The sequence below is a fragment of the Protopterus annectens genome, chromosome 3.part1, assembly GCF_019279795.1.
Source record: "Protopterus annectens isolate FY-2018-M chromosome 3.part1, PAN1.0, whole genome shotgun sequence".
In the NCBI taxonomy this organism is placed as follows: domain Eukaryota; kingdom Metazoa; phylum Chordata; order Ceratodontiformes; family Protopteridae; genus Protopterus; species Protopterus annectens.
In genome coordinates this window covers 415,559,158-415,575,180 of record NC_056732.1, presented here as the reverse complement: position 1 = coordinate 415,575,180, position 16,023 = coordinate 415,559,158, and positions in this window count along the sequence as shown.

Sequence of the window (16,023 nt, the reverse complement as noted above, 5' to 3'; positions counted from 1 at the left end):
GTGTATTTCACTGGGTATGACATCAGCAGGCTTGCCAAAGAAGGTCATTGGAGGTTGCAGTGACTGTGAATGGCCTCAAAAGCATTGCACTCTACACAGACAAAGAAACACACACACCAGTATCCACACTTGCCATGTGTGGGAATAGAACCCCTACAAAAGTACTATATCACACTACAGCATTACACTGTTACAGGACGCACCACAGAGATTACTGAGCTACTTCTTTCCCAAAGATGTATTTCACAGTGAATGACATCAACAGGCTTGCCAAAGTAGGACATTTGAATTGTGGTGAGCGTGACTAGCCTAACATTGGTCCCTACACAGACAAAGAAACACACAGACAAGCATCCACACTTGCCATGTGTGGGAATAAAACCCCTACCAAAGTACTATATCACACTACAGCATTACACTATTATAGGACGCACCATGGAGATTCCTGGACTACTTTTTTCCCAAAGGTGTATTTCACAGTGAATGACATCAGTAGGCATGCCAAAGTAAAGCACTGCCCCCAACACAGATAGAGATACACACACACACAGTTACCATGTCTTGGATTAGAACTGCGACCAAACTAGTTTATCATACTACAGCATTACACACTTATAGGATGTGCCACGAAGATTACTGGGATACACCTTTCCCAAAGGTGTATTTCACAGTGTATGCCATCAGCAGCCTTGCCAAAGTAGGGCATTGAATTGTAGTGAGTGTGACTAGCCTAGAAAGCATCACTCCCTACACAAACAGAGACACACACATGGTTGCCATGTCTGGGATTAGACCTCCTACCTAGCTAGTTTATCATACTACAGTATTACGCAGTTATAGAACGTGCCACAGAGAGTACTGGGCTACTCTTTTCACAAAGGTATAGTTCACAGTGAATGACATCAATCGGTTGTACTTATTTGCTGCCTAAATGTCTAGGATCATCCCACTGATTTGCCAGGGGGACAGGGCGACAGGCAGCAGATATGGGCCAATTAACTGGACATATCTGTACAGTTGTGGGGTATGATTCTGCATACAACCTACTACCACTCGCAGGATTCAAACCATGGCTGTGTGTGTGTGCTAAAAATACAACAGGTCACGTCTCAGTTGAGTGTGCTATTTGGATTATGCTGTTTGTCTTTTCACTGTTTTCTGTCTAAGTCTCTCTCAGTTGGACTTTATGACCTCTTGTGATTACAGCAGTCATATATAGACATTCCTACACATTTTATTTATGTAGCACAGTGTGGGTAACAGTGCTTAATACAACAGTACTATTAAGAGATTGCAACTCTACATTACCACATGATACCAGAGTAAACACATGCAGTCCAGCAGTTGGACCTTTATTGTCAGGCTATTATGCTTTTATTTACATGCAACCTATATGAGACTCTTCCTGCCATATTATCTGGTGTATTCAGTACATGCTTTAAACAATACAGGTTTTATACAGATGATTAACTTACTACTAAATTTAGATTTATTTCCTATGACAGTACATGCAAGAGTATTACTAACTTGCCTCACATCGCAACTGCTGCAATCTACAGGCGTGGGCTTCCTGGTTTGCAGTCTGCTCATCTGTCACTGTGAAAGACATAAGAGGAATATTTAGCCATACCTATCCATAATATACATGAGCTGGCAATTATTAAACAGGTAGTGGACTGATACGCATGGCTGGGACATCCCCCGTCCTCCTAGCCTCTTGGATCCACTGATCCAAGAGATCCCTCTTTCTCCGATTCAAGTCAGTATAGTGATGCCTGACCTGTTCACCAGTTCGAGGTATGCCAGTGGCACTGGTGAGGTCCCAGGCAAGATGGTTCCAGGCTTCCACTTTGTAATGGGAACCCTGGTACTGGCCCTGCAGCAGTCTCTGGTCATGGCCTTTAACAAGTAGTCCTTCCATGACTCTGGACTCCTGGATGCCTCAGCGCTGCACCCAAAAGTGCACACCCTCTCCCATACCAGTTATAGTGCCTACAGGAGGAAGCTGCAACCAGTTATGAGATGTATTCCAACTTGTCAGGTTTAAATAGGGCCAAATGCCCACACTTTGCTGTGATTGGATGGTTTTGAAAATGCTAAGCTATGGGCAAACCTGCTTACCTGAGGCTGGCATTGCTTAAAGGGGTATACCAATGGGTAAACTGATTTAGCTGGCCTACGCATTGCTTGCACCTAAGCTGGGCTGTGCATTGCTTAGCATTGCTTAATTTTTAATTTGCATACTATTTGCTGTTTGGCATTGATTTATTATTCACTACATGTTATATATGTGTTTGGTATCCATGATTCATGTGTACGTACACTGTATGGGGTCCTTGTGTTTATTAGGGAATGTCAACACTTTATTACAATGACGCCTCTCATCTGGGCTTAATGCAGTACTCCAGTTCACATATTTATGTTATGTAGTAGGTTATACAACATTATACAATGACCCCCCCATTAATATTCAAAAACGTGCTCGCTGATTGGTCAGCGTGCATGTTGTTAATCAGAGTTATAGTAATGGAAAAAGGTCCGGTCGCCCAGATTTTTTCCAATACTATAACTCTTTTTTTACAACAACGGAGAACGCAAGATCTCCATTGCTTCACACTGTCTCCCTATGTTAAACTCCTTTAACATAGCAAGACAGTTTGTAAAAAGCAACGGACATCTTGCTTTCTCCGTTACTTTTTTCAAAACTGACTCGCTAGGTTAAATGGGTTTAACATAGCGAGACAGCTTTAAAAAAGCAACAGAGATTCTCTGTTGCTTTTTTTAAAGCTGTCTCGTTATGTTAAACTCATTTAACATAGTGAAACAGTTTGTAAAAAGCAACGGAGATCTTGCTTTCTCCATTGCTTTTGCCACAGCTCTGATGTACTGCGTAGACATACACATGAGCAGTACATCAGTACTGTTGCAGAATACCAGACAGCTGCGGAAGGGCAGCAAGGAGGCATTATACAATGCCATTATTTAAGAAAAGTAATTATTTTTTTCTTAAATAATGTCATTGTATAATAGCAAAAACCCACTTCTGGGTGTGAGTAATGCTGGATTTTCCCACGGTTAGCTTTGTTTGGCCACTCAGGCTTTGCCCTCATAACCAAACCACACCAACCATGGGTAAATCCAGCATTACCCACACCCAGGCATGGGTTATTGCTATATAAAACTGTATATCGATTCCTTTCACATGTTAAGTTTGATTTTCCTATAGTAAGGATCTGTTTGGTGATATCTCAACCTTATGTACTGCTGGCTTAGTGGTTAACTACTGTAACTATAGTGTACACAGTCCTGGGTTCAAGACCTGCAAAGTCTGTTTATTTTGTTTCTGGTCAGAACAGCGGCTGTTGCATACAGAGTGATTAAGGTACTTTTAAGCGGGTTTGTGTGGATTTGCATGATGGTAAGCAATGCTAACCTCCGGTTAAATATGCTTACAGAGAGTTAGCTTCAATATTGCTTAACCTGTGTGTGCATTGCTTACCCCCATGTAAATGGGCTTAAACCCACTTACTATTGCTTAAATATGCTTACTCTTGCTTAATAGTGCTTACTCCTGCTTACCCCCACACTAATTTAGACAGTAATGTAAAATGGTTCTTGGGAAGGTGGTGGATTTGGACACTCTATGGATTTATCATTCATTACACATTGTACCTTTGATTTGTATTCCTGTTTCATGTGTACATGTACTGTATGGAGCACTTGTGATTATCTGTGGATTTTTACAACAATATGACAATGACACCTCACATCTGCATTTAATGCAATACTCCAGTTCACAAAAATATGTTATTTAGCAGGTTATGCAACAAAAAAAATTCTCATAATTTGATATGGAAAACGGAATGCACTGGAGTGAGACTCGAACCGGAAATAACTGCTAGTAAGGTGAATGCTCTACCCACTACACTATTGCAGTACTGCTTCATTTGCATGTATCTTGATTTTTATCTTTTTGTGTCATTTAAACTGCAATAAACTTAGCTAAACAATGGGCAAACCCATGCACCTATGGTTAAATTTTATCTGTTTGATAAAAATTAGCTTGTTCATATTTTATAATTTAACTATTGCTCTTATAAACTTGTGGGGGGTTGCTGGGGGTATGCAAACACCTATGAGTGGTCTCACTCATTCTTATTGCTAACCTGTTGTTCTTGCTTGCAGGGTCATATATATTCTGTGAGCTCAGGCAGTGTGCCTTCATTAATATGCCTGGTGAGCTGCCATGCTGCTGTGCTGCTCCTAAACGTCTGTTTCCATGCAGGACTAAACTAGTCCTGCACAAAAGAATAGTGAATCTGGGGGTATGTTTTTTCAATGTGCTATTTATGTAATTTTGATAAATATTTTAGAAGAGTTTGCAAGTTTATGCGATTTTTAATATTTACAAAAGTGCTTGGTTTGATATTACTGCACCTTTAAATTCAAATGCCCATTTTGTTACCTTTTCCTGGGCTTTTGTGTTTAAATTCAGGAAGTTTGTTACATTTTTTACTCTGATGAAGTCCATTTTGACTTTGGGATGAAAGCTCTCAGGTTTTACTGGTTGTTACAATAAATTAAGTATCTTTTGAATCTTACATTCTTTGGTAACTTTGCTGTTGTGGATTATTGTGAGCTGTGGAACTGTTCCTACTTTGGGTTCTTATTTTGCAGTGTGAGCTCCTACAAAATGTGTTTGAGGGTGTTATATGCTGAATGCATTTTGTTTGGAGAAAAAACACAAAGCATCTGTGAAAATAAAGCTGCAATGAAAATGCTGCTACTGCTGCTAATGATGATGATTATGATGATAGTGATAATGTGATAATAATGACAATGATGATGAAGATGCAAAGATGATTTAAATGATAATAAAAATGATTAAGATGTGATGAAGATGACAATAAAGATGACAATGAAGATGATAATGAAGCTGTGATTAGGGTAATGATAATTACTATGAATACAAAGATGTGCTCAAATGATAAGGAAAATGATGATGATGATGATGATGATGATGATGATGATGAAAAATATGTGATGAAGATGATGAGAATGTAATGTAGATCACAAAAATAAACATATGAAGATGAAAATGAAAGTAATAGAAATCATGATGAAGAAGATGATTGTGATGACAATGAAGATATGATAACAGTGGTAATAAAGATGATACTAAGATACAATGAAACTATAATTCAGGTCATAAAACATGATTAAAATGATGCAAATCATATATTCATGACCTATGTCTCTAACGGACAGAGGTAGTCTGCAAATGGTTCATCTCATAGGACCCTGCTTGTAAATGTTTCATCTCACAAGCCCCTGCTTGCACTTATCAAGGATACCAACACTTGTCAGAGATTTGGGATGCATGGATAGGCTTAAAAAGGCCATTGTGGTTGTTAGTCTCGTAAACACCTATGAACCTGTGAACCTATGAATCTATGATATGGCATCTTCCTCATTTTCATGTGTTCATCATTAAAAGCACATCATATCCACCTGTATCACATCTTCATCATCATCATCATCTTCATTGTCAACTTCTTCATCTCCAACATCTTTATCACATCTTCATCATCTTTATCTTCAGGGCATCATCATCATCCCCATCTTCATATTTAGCAAATCTTTATCTTCACCATATATTCCTCAGATATTCATCACATCTTCTTTGCCTTCACCAACTATTGTCTTCATCATCATCATTTTCACTGCATCTTTTTCATCACCTTCATTGCATATTCATCATTATCACAGATTCATTGTATCACATATTCATAATCTTTATGTGTATTGTCATTGCAATGTCATAATTATCAACATCATATATTTCTCTTTATCATGTTTTCATCATCATTTTCATGTACACCATCACTTTTATTGCAACTTCACCATTATCATCCTTCTCATCTTCATCACATCTTCATCATCTTCACTGTACCTTATTTATTTTTGTAGTCATCTTCAGCATAAGTCTCTTCATGATATCTTCTTCATCTATATTAGCATCTTCATTGTCTTCATTGCATGTCATCATCATCATCATCATCATCAAATTTACATCATCTTTTCTCACATCTTTATCATCATTGATGCACAGATTATTCCAACAATTTTAATTCCAGCACTAATCCATAGTACATACAGAGAATTATGGTCGGGTCCTTGCTCATAACTAATTTATTATGTCTTTGAGACAAGTATGCTTAGAAATTCAACTCATGAGTAAAGCTCAAGAAGGGAATCTTGGCATCCATATCAAGAATACATAAAAAGGGTTTTATGTTCTGTGAAATGCAATCATAATTATTTGTAATTTTTTTGTAGTATAAACAAGTTTACTCCATGTACTACCAGATACAGAAAAAAAAGTGTAGGCGAGCAACTTGTTTTACCAGCTTTTAACACCTTTGAAAGCTGGCATTTTCAGACAGTAGGCAGAAATATTTTCCCTTTGAAGAATGATAGGCTTTAAAAGCTGTAAGATACATTGTTTTGTCACTTTTTTGTTTTTAAATGTGGAATAGATAAATGTCCAACAGCCTTTAAATCTCTTATACTTTCTCCTACTGTTCTTTACTGGCTGACACTGTCTGCTGTCAATCTCCCCATGAGACCTGATCTTAGTAGCTCTTAGGGTGTCCTTAAAGTTCCTAAAAAGCTTGCCTCTTCCTACATTTGGAGCATGTTTGCAGCACTCCTTGCACTGCAACCATTCACTACAATGCTATTTATTACACTGTATGCCAAACATTTACACTTCTGTTTTTGTTACTATTTATTTGAATATAACCGCATTTAGTTATTTATTGATTTATTGTCTGACCGAGTAATTGACTGATTGTACTGATTTCTATTTTACTTTATTTGTTAAAATCAGCTGGGGACTACAGAAAACATACCTACCCTTTGCAAACTGTTTGTCCACCATAACTGCATCATCAGAAGCTGGGGGGGGCGGCAGGTAACACAGAGTTAAGAACCACTTAGACTGAAGCTCAGAATATAATAAATAGCAATGAAAGTTTATTAACCTTAATGTATATAGCTCCAATGAAGTAAACAAATGAAAAACTAGACATTTTGGGATTAAAAAACCCTCTCTAGATAATGAAAGCATAAGTACAACAAAAAGAAACAATAAGCAAAATTCTGTAAAGGATCTTTGCTAGCTACTGAAGCAAAATGTAATAGTTTGTCAGAATATACATTTAAAAAGCTGCAGTTCACTGTGCTTGCATATGTATTTTGCTGAAATTCTGGGCAGGGGTAGAACTTCTGGGCCAGACATATGTAATATAACTACAAAAACAAACAGTACAGTGTTACTTTTACATAGTGAAACAACTGAATATATATAGAGTAGTTGTGTGTTTGATGAAATGCATTTGTAGCACACAGGGAGAGGAAAGATTTACACTTTAGTGAAGGTGAAACCCTAAGTGTTTCTAAAGAAATGTCCATAACGTTCCTATTAATGTTATCTAAAATGATATTACAAACTCAGTATATGAGTTAAGAAAGTACACAACAAGCAATACAAAGCTGTAGAATCAATTTTGAGTGTTAATAGTTTGCAAAAGTGTGCAGATTTCATTACTGCTAGAATGTATCCTACATATCAAAATATTTTCAGATGAAGAAGCAGTGGAACCAGTAGCTCCAAGTGTGAGAACAGAACAGAACAAGTACATAAAACAATGCAGAATCAAAGTATATTTGTTAAAAAGTAATGATAAAAAGTAATGGATTAACAGTACAGTTGCAGCTGTGAAGCAAGACAAACTCAGTCTCTACATAGATCCTAGGACCTAAACAAGGTGATTCAGAAAGAGCATCATCCTTTTCTGACAGCTCAGGAGTTTGTGTCAACCATCCCTGATGCCAAATCATTTCATGTTGTAGATGTTAATCCAGTTTTTTGTCAGATGAAACTTTACAAAGCAGGTTTGAAGTTGTGTGCATTTAACACAGTATAGGATGGCACAGATTTCTCAGGCAATACTTTGACTTTGTACCTGTACCAAAGATATTTAAGAGAGCAGCAGCATGGATTGTGAAATAAATGTTTACGCTGATACAAGCTGAAACTAAACAGAAGAACAACTTCAGGATGGTGAAGTTGTGGGCACTGAGACAAGGTAATCTGAAACTAAACATGAATAGAAATCAGATTCCTCTGGCCAGTTTAAAATCCGTTGACCATATCCAAAAGTCACTGAGACTGAAGACAGATACTGAGATGTTAAGTCAAGGTTTCTTAATTTGCTGGACATACTGATGTAGCATAATTTCGAACTGAACAGGAATGAATGCCTGATTTGTGTAAATAGTTTGAAACACACAGGGCATATTCTAATCTCAAAGATCTTGAAGTCAAACACTGAAATGTAAAAGCTATAGAGCATATGCAAAACTGGAAGATAGACAACAAGCCATGATGAGATTTCTTGGAATGACTGATTATTTTTCTAAGTTCATAGTGAATATGTTAGAGATCACTATGTCTTTAAATTAGCTTCTACAGCAGAATGCAACATGTGAATTGTCAGTAGAACACAAAAAGAGATTTGTGAACTTCCAGTATGGCATAAGTGGTAGAGTGGTATCAGGTCACTCCTGCAATAACTGTTGTAAGAGATGATTTCTCACCATAAAGCTGTAAAATACGAAATCTCTACTACGGGTGTGAATCCAAAATGTTGATACCTCAAGAAGATGCTAAGGCCTACAAATATCAGGCAAACAGGTCAGGTGTAAGCCAAGTGATGGAATTACTACTGTTTTATTTATTTATTCTGAAGAAGTCTCATGAAAATTGTGGATGAAAGAGCTCAATTAAAATATTTGGTTTGTATGTTTGCCACTTGGAGTGTTTTATTTTAAGATGCCAAAGCCATTAACTGTCTTATGTTCAACTGTACAGTTTCCCAAAAGAGTTTCAGTATGGATAGCAAATGGGATAGATGTTCTAAAACCTCTCATGAGACAGCAAATTACTTATTGTAGCTATAGTTTTACAGCTGAGGAAGTTTAATGATAAACTTGATAAACTTATGACAAGGTTTGTAGTAAGAGATTAGGACATTGATGAGACTTTGAACAAATAAACTGCATGCTACAACTGCAACAAAAGAATATGCCTGGCTGATGTGGGAGCTATATTGACAGTGAAGACTACATGCAAAGAAAAAAATTGGGATTGTCAGCATGCCAAAGAAAATAGAAGGCCAAGACTGCAGTAAAATTGTCCAGCAACACCTTACCAGATGGTCCTTCTTCCTGAAACAGTAATTAAAATATGATTGCATAATGTTCTCTTACACCAAACTATGAATGGGAAAAGGAGAACAAGGAATGTATTAGCCAAGTTTCAAATGTTTTCTTTAAAAGAACAATTTTAGTTCAAATTCGGCATCTAGAAGTGGCCTGCAATGTGGAAGACTGCATTGTTTATGCTGAGAATGATTTTTCCACTGAGCCTAATAGTCAGGAGGCATGATTTGAAGGGGTGATGAAGGAATATAAATGATTAAGTGGTGTTTCTGACTTATGTGAAAAGTCGGTTCCCTAATAATTCCAAAACATTCTTGAACCCATTTGGAGCCTTAACTTGGATGCATGAGACTGGTACTGAACAACCCAAAAGCCACTTTATATGGGATAAAAAAGTCACGTAGGCTGTAACAAGTGCTAGATCTGAACTAAGGAAGAAGACCTTGCACTCTCAAAATCCCTTTGCAATCTTCAGAAAGTGTTTAGCAGCAAAGACCAGAAGTAATGTGATCAAAACCAACTAAGGCTTGAGTGGTTGGAATGGTCACATAAATTAGCATTCAATGGAAGTGTGTAGAGGCTTTACTGTCTTGATGAAATGGTGTGCATAATGTTCAATGGTGACTGAACAGAGCTGTTTTCTTTTCTCAGTAAGGTTCTCAGGCTAAGTGTTTCACTATTTGTATTGGGAGTCTTGCTTCATGGGGTCATTTTGCATTAATATAGCTAAAAGGTGATAAGGGAGTTAATTCCTACTCTGTTTTAAGTTAATGGTCAGATAATGAGAAGCTTCCAGTGGGTAGCTTGGACATTTCTAAGAGACTCAGTTCTTTTGTTTTACCTAGGAGCATTGATAAGGTAAGATCAAAGAGAAACTCCACCTTACCAGACTGTTGCTCAAATGATTCATAGTCATCTAGCATTAAGGAAATGTAGGGATAAGTGAGCTACATAAAATGCATTGTTTATGGACTGTTATATTTAAGTGAAGGTTCAGATGACTGCTAACTACCTCATTGTATTCATCAACAACAACTGGAATGGTATTCAAATGAATAATGGAGGTTCTATATTTGCTCAATATTGTATAGAAGGAAACAGGTTGTTAACATGAAACTTTGTACACGAGTGACTAGAGATAAAAAGGGAAAGTTAGAAGACAAGATGCCAGGAGTGGAACTCAGCTAATCACATTTTAACCCTTTGGATGTCATTATTCGATGGCAGCAAGGAAAGTAGCATTGTATTTTTGGTTTCACACTTTATCAATGTACTGTCCTCCTCCCCTTATGGAGTTAAAGATGGTGTTATTTAACTGCATGCAGTTTAGAAACAGATTATTCATTTACAAGCACATGTTGAGTTTTACCAACTAAATTTATAGTTACAACTATTTATTGCCAGGTCTTTTAAAGGTTAAAACTAATTTCAATATGCACTTAGCCTGGATTTACACATAAGAAATTATATATAAACATTTGGTGGTTAGTATGTACTTCTATGTCACAAGATATGTTATGTGTGGCTTTTCTGTGTAGTTACTTCATGCTCAGAAGTTACATTTAGACTACCTCTATCAGCTCCACCTGACCACAAGTACTTAATAATTTCTCAGGTGAAGTTAAGATTAATCGAATGGACAGAACTATAAACTGGTGTTTGTGTCCAGCTTTAAGTGTTGGTTTCTACAACCTATATTTTTAGTCTGGGCATAGCATAAGTAGGATATTTATTCAAAATGTTAAATATTTATCCTGTATAGACTAAAGTCTATATTGTGAGACATTTTCCCAATGTATAGTACTAACTTCAGGAAATTTAATTCAGAAAATCCTTTTGGGTATATTGAAGCTCCATTTTATTATTATTATTATTATTATTATTATTATTATTATTATTATTATTATTGTTATTATTATTATTAGCATATACTACGCTTCCTGTAGGTAGCCCCTGTTCATGATAGGGGGATAACCATCAGTTTCCCAGGGCTGACTGAAGATAGTTCCATTTGAACCAATATACTGATATCCAGAGATGGCAGACCAGGCAAGATGAGTTGGTCATTACCCTGTATGTTGAACTGTGGGAGGAATTCTCTCTCTCTTTGGAAACGCTTGCTCGGGTTTCTTCTCTATTATTATGTATAGTTTATTTCATAGGTTCATAGGTTCATAGGTTCATACTAGGCTATCTGCCCTAGGGCATTTATAAGCCTAGCCAGAGTGTGTTTGGCTTTTGCCACCCATTTTAAATGAATTTTGCTATGCCCTTTTTCGAGGTTAGTATACTGTGCCTCTGTCTAACAGTGACACAGAAGTGATACCTGGGGTAAACCTACTGTCTCCCATCCACTCATCAAGATTCCTCTTGAAGAGAGTCAATGAGGGACTCTGCCTAACCTGGACTGGGATTTTATTCCAGAGTGAAGGGAGCCTCTGGGTTATGAATCTGTCCCTCCAGCATGTCCTATTTATTTCAGTGCTGAGGTTCAAGTCTCTCGAGTGCGTAGCTTGATGGGATTTGGATTTTCTGAGGTGCAGCATGTCCATTAATTCTGGGTTGGACATGGCTTTATACATCAGGCACAGATCGCCTCTGAGCAGGCGGTATGCCACTGAGTAGAGCTGGAGTTTCTTTAACCGGGCAGCATATGGCATCTGTTTGAGCCCTTTGATCCTCTTGGTGAGGTACTTTTGGGGTCTTTCCAGTTGCTGCAGGTGTCTGGTAAGGTACATCCCAAAAGGGGCATTGTATGCAATTATGGGCCTAATGAGGGATGAGTAAAGAGGCACGATGACCTCCCCTGATCTAGATGTGAATCCCTTCATGATTAGGTGGGCTATATAAAATGTTTTCTAACCACTTTGGCCACGTGGTTGTCAAATGAGAGATTGCTATCAACTTGGGTCCCCAGGTCCCTAATTACTTCTTCCATACTTAATGGATTACCACCTATATGGTAATTTGTGGGCACTTTGTTTTTGCCAAAGGGGATGACTATACACATTTTGGCATTTAGCTTGAGGCCATGGCTCTGGCACCAGTTGTCTGTTTCTATGAGGCCCTTTTGTAGGATGCTTGTGTTGGCTGGAGAGTCGATTATGGCACCCAGTTTGCAGTCATCTGTGAATTTGGTCAGCCACAGTTCTTCTGTGTTAGCCTGTACCTCCGAGAAATATATACCGAACAAGAGAGGTCCCAGGACTGAGCCTTGTGGGACGCCACTTGTAACTGGTTTGGAGTCTGACATGGCTCCAGCAATTCTAACCATGTGGGTTCTGTCCTTGAGCCAGTTTGCAACCCATCTAGTGACATAGGGGTTTATATTTAAGCTGGTGAGCTTATCTATAATGCCCTATTCTTTATTTACTTGCAGTGTTTTACATTGTGGTTATAAAATTAAAATCTTGTGCACTACCGATTACATCCAGAAATGAGATGTTGGGTGCTTTGCATCCACAGTATGAGGTGAAGATATATAAAGCTATCAAATAATAATGGCCATAAAGGGAAAATGAGGACATGTGCCCTGTTGGGGGCATCAGGGTCATCACATTTTGTGTATTTCTGTGTTTTAATCAATCCCTTGTATTCAATAAACTCCTTGTAGGCTTCACATGAAGCCTACACAGAATTTAGATGTTTGTGCAGTGAGCAGCAGGACTTAATGAGTATTCATGCCACATCTTGCCTTCAAATGTAAACAAGCAGGGTTTTGTGGTAGCCACAAAACCATGTAAAGCAACATGGATAGCGAATTTAGTTACGGCATAGCAAACTGGGTTAGTGGGATTGAGCAGAATGCCACACAGACCACCAGGGTTTTTCATATATAAATGTATCATGTTGGAAGGACAGGACAGAGAAGTGTATGTGTACTCTCCAGTATACTGGGTAAGTGGGACTGTGCGGAATGCTACATGGACCACCAGGGTTTTTCATATATAAATATATTATGCTGCAGGGACAAGACAGTGTATGTGTACACTCCAGCATGCTGGGTAAGTGGGATTGTGCAGAATGCTACATGGCCTACCAGGGCTTTTCATATATTAATATATTATGTTGCAGGGACAGGACAACATTAAGTGAAGAATGTGACTTTTCATTGAGTTTTATCACTACCTTTAGTAAAAACTCTAAAGGGATTCTGGCTATAATACGCAAAAACTGGCATTTCATTTCCTCAAATACCCTTTTGGCTGAAAAATTAGGTAGTAAACCTAGGTTTATTTTTAAGAGATCAAATAACCTTAAGGAATTGGTACAAAGGGATGTGTCTCAAAATACATTCCACAAAAGGAGAGGTATGTTTAAATGTGGTTTTGCAAATTTTGTAACAGGGTCAGAACAGGTGAAACATTTATGGTCAGGGATAAAAAATACCATATTCGTTTTACTCTAAACTGTGAGAGCAAATCCATTATATATATAGCCATGTGTGATTGTTGCCAAGCATTCTACATCGGAAAAATGGACCGTAGGGTCCGAGACCGAATGTATTAACATATGTATGCCATCAAGAATGACAAGAGTGATAATGCATTGGCAAAACACATAGGCTTGAACCCGGGTCATAGTTTTCAGTTTATGGCCATTGACCAAGTACCATTGAAGATTAGGGGTGGCCCTTTTTCTTTAATCCTGGAGAATCGAGAACTAGAATGGCAGTTATGCCTGGATGCGTTTAGGCATCCTGGTTTGAATAATAACTGCAATATTGCCCCTGTACTGAAACTAAGAAGTTATCTTAGATAGGTTATTGGGGCAATACAGGCTCTTGTTTATTGGAGGCCATTATGCTTGTAATATGCATATAGAAATTGTGTAGCTGATGACTTTATTTGTATGTATAGAGTTATGTCGTAGGACTATAGATATGACACTCATTTTCATGTGTAGAAAATGAGTATTGTTGTACCTTAGAGGCTTAAACAAACTTGAGTCATGATGGTTTTAAGCCCAGATAATATTTTTCCACACATAAATTAATTGCATTAATAATAGATAAGTGTAGTCCTTGTAATTGCAGGTGCATATATTCTTATCTAGGGTAGCTGGTTCTTTGTACATAAATGCATTTTATATACATGTCTTTTTTATAATATGTTTTTATATAAAACTTTTTTTATATTTTTTATGGTTTATAGAAGATAGGCACAGAGGTGCATTGATATCTGTGTATAATATGTAATTTAAAAAAATATTGTTTTTTCAGGAAATTGGAAGATGTCACTTCCTGAATTTTCTGATATGTATGGAGTGCATTTTTCAGATTACATCTCCTCTGAAGAAGTCACAGAATGCTGTGGTGAAAACGCTTTGTTGTCTTTTATAAATAAATTGCGTTAAGGATATCCTTTTGAGTTGTTTTCTGCTGACAAGGACCTCGTTTTTGTATTTATCTGGTTGCTTTTGTACCTTCTTTTGGTACATGGCCTACCAGGGCTTTTCATATATTAATATATTATGTTGCAGGGACAGGACAGTGTATGTGTACACTCCAGCATATTGGGCTAGCGGGATTATGTGGAATGCCATACAGACCACCAGTTTTTTCCATATATTAATGCACATGTTGCAGGCACAGGACAGGGCAGTGTGTGTAGTGCTGAGTAATGTGGAATCCCATTCCAGGCAGTCAGTATAAGTTGTATCAATGATCTGTAATGGTACATGGACTTCCATTTATAAGAAACAGTAATTGGAAGTGTGTTTATTGAATAGGGATACATAGATGAAGTTTAGGGATGAACACCGAGAAGGAGGACAGGTAAAACATTGCAATGTAATGCACACGAGGAAATGTAAAAGGAAGACAGTTGCAACAGGAACACTAATCATATCTCCACATGGCACAGTACAGACTGCACAGTAACACATGCATAAGATGCGACTGTCATAAAATGTGACATAACAGTGGAGGATGTCTTCCAGATATAATCATCCAGATATGAACAATGGAGAGGACATATATCATGGATGTTAAATACAGTTGGGGTTGGGTGCATATTGTGAAGCTGTGCAAACTGATTTGCCTGAGTTTGCCTATATTGTCAGCAGAGGCTTCCAACAAGTAGGACACAGATATAGGCTCATGGCCAACAGTAAAACCATCACACATAATCATAGACGATATCAGAATAATACCACCAGTAATACCCATGTCTCTGAAACAATGTATGTGTTTCTGAGTGAGCATGGATGGTGCTGCACCAACACACTTGTACTATTAGGACATGTCAGCAATCTATCAGTGTAATCAAGGCAAGCACACTCACCTGACACTAACATATGCAGGAGGTGTGAGGAGACACACTTGACATTATGATCACTACAGACTAGTTGACTGATGTGCATGGCAGAGATATAAAGGCACAATCCACACTGTCACAAATGTAAACCATACTATCAATGTTGTTAAACAGCTATGTATGTCATGAGTGCATCACCAAAACAGATATCACAAATTAATGTGGTAGTGCACCTTAATGGGGGTTCCGTGCCATCAGATAGTAATGTTTATGCAACAAAAATAATACCTAGGAATGCACAAATAGATATGTGACAGCTCACAGTGACAAAGGTGGTACACGTCGGTTACACATCACTGGAAGATGTGTATAGCGGGACATGAGGAAGGGTGCAGTGTACTCAGCTATTGATGTAGTGAAGGCTGTGAACTATGAAGGTATTATGGCCTATTAGTTGAATGTCCTGCCCATGCTCAGT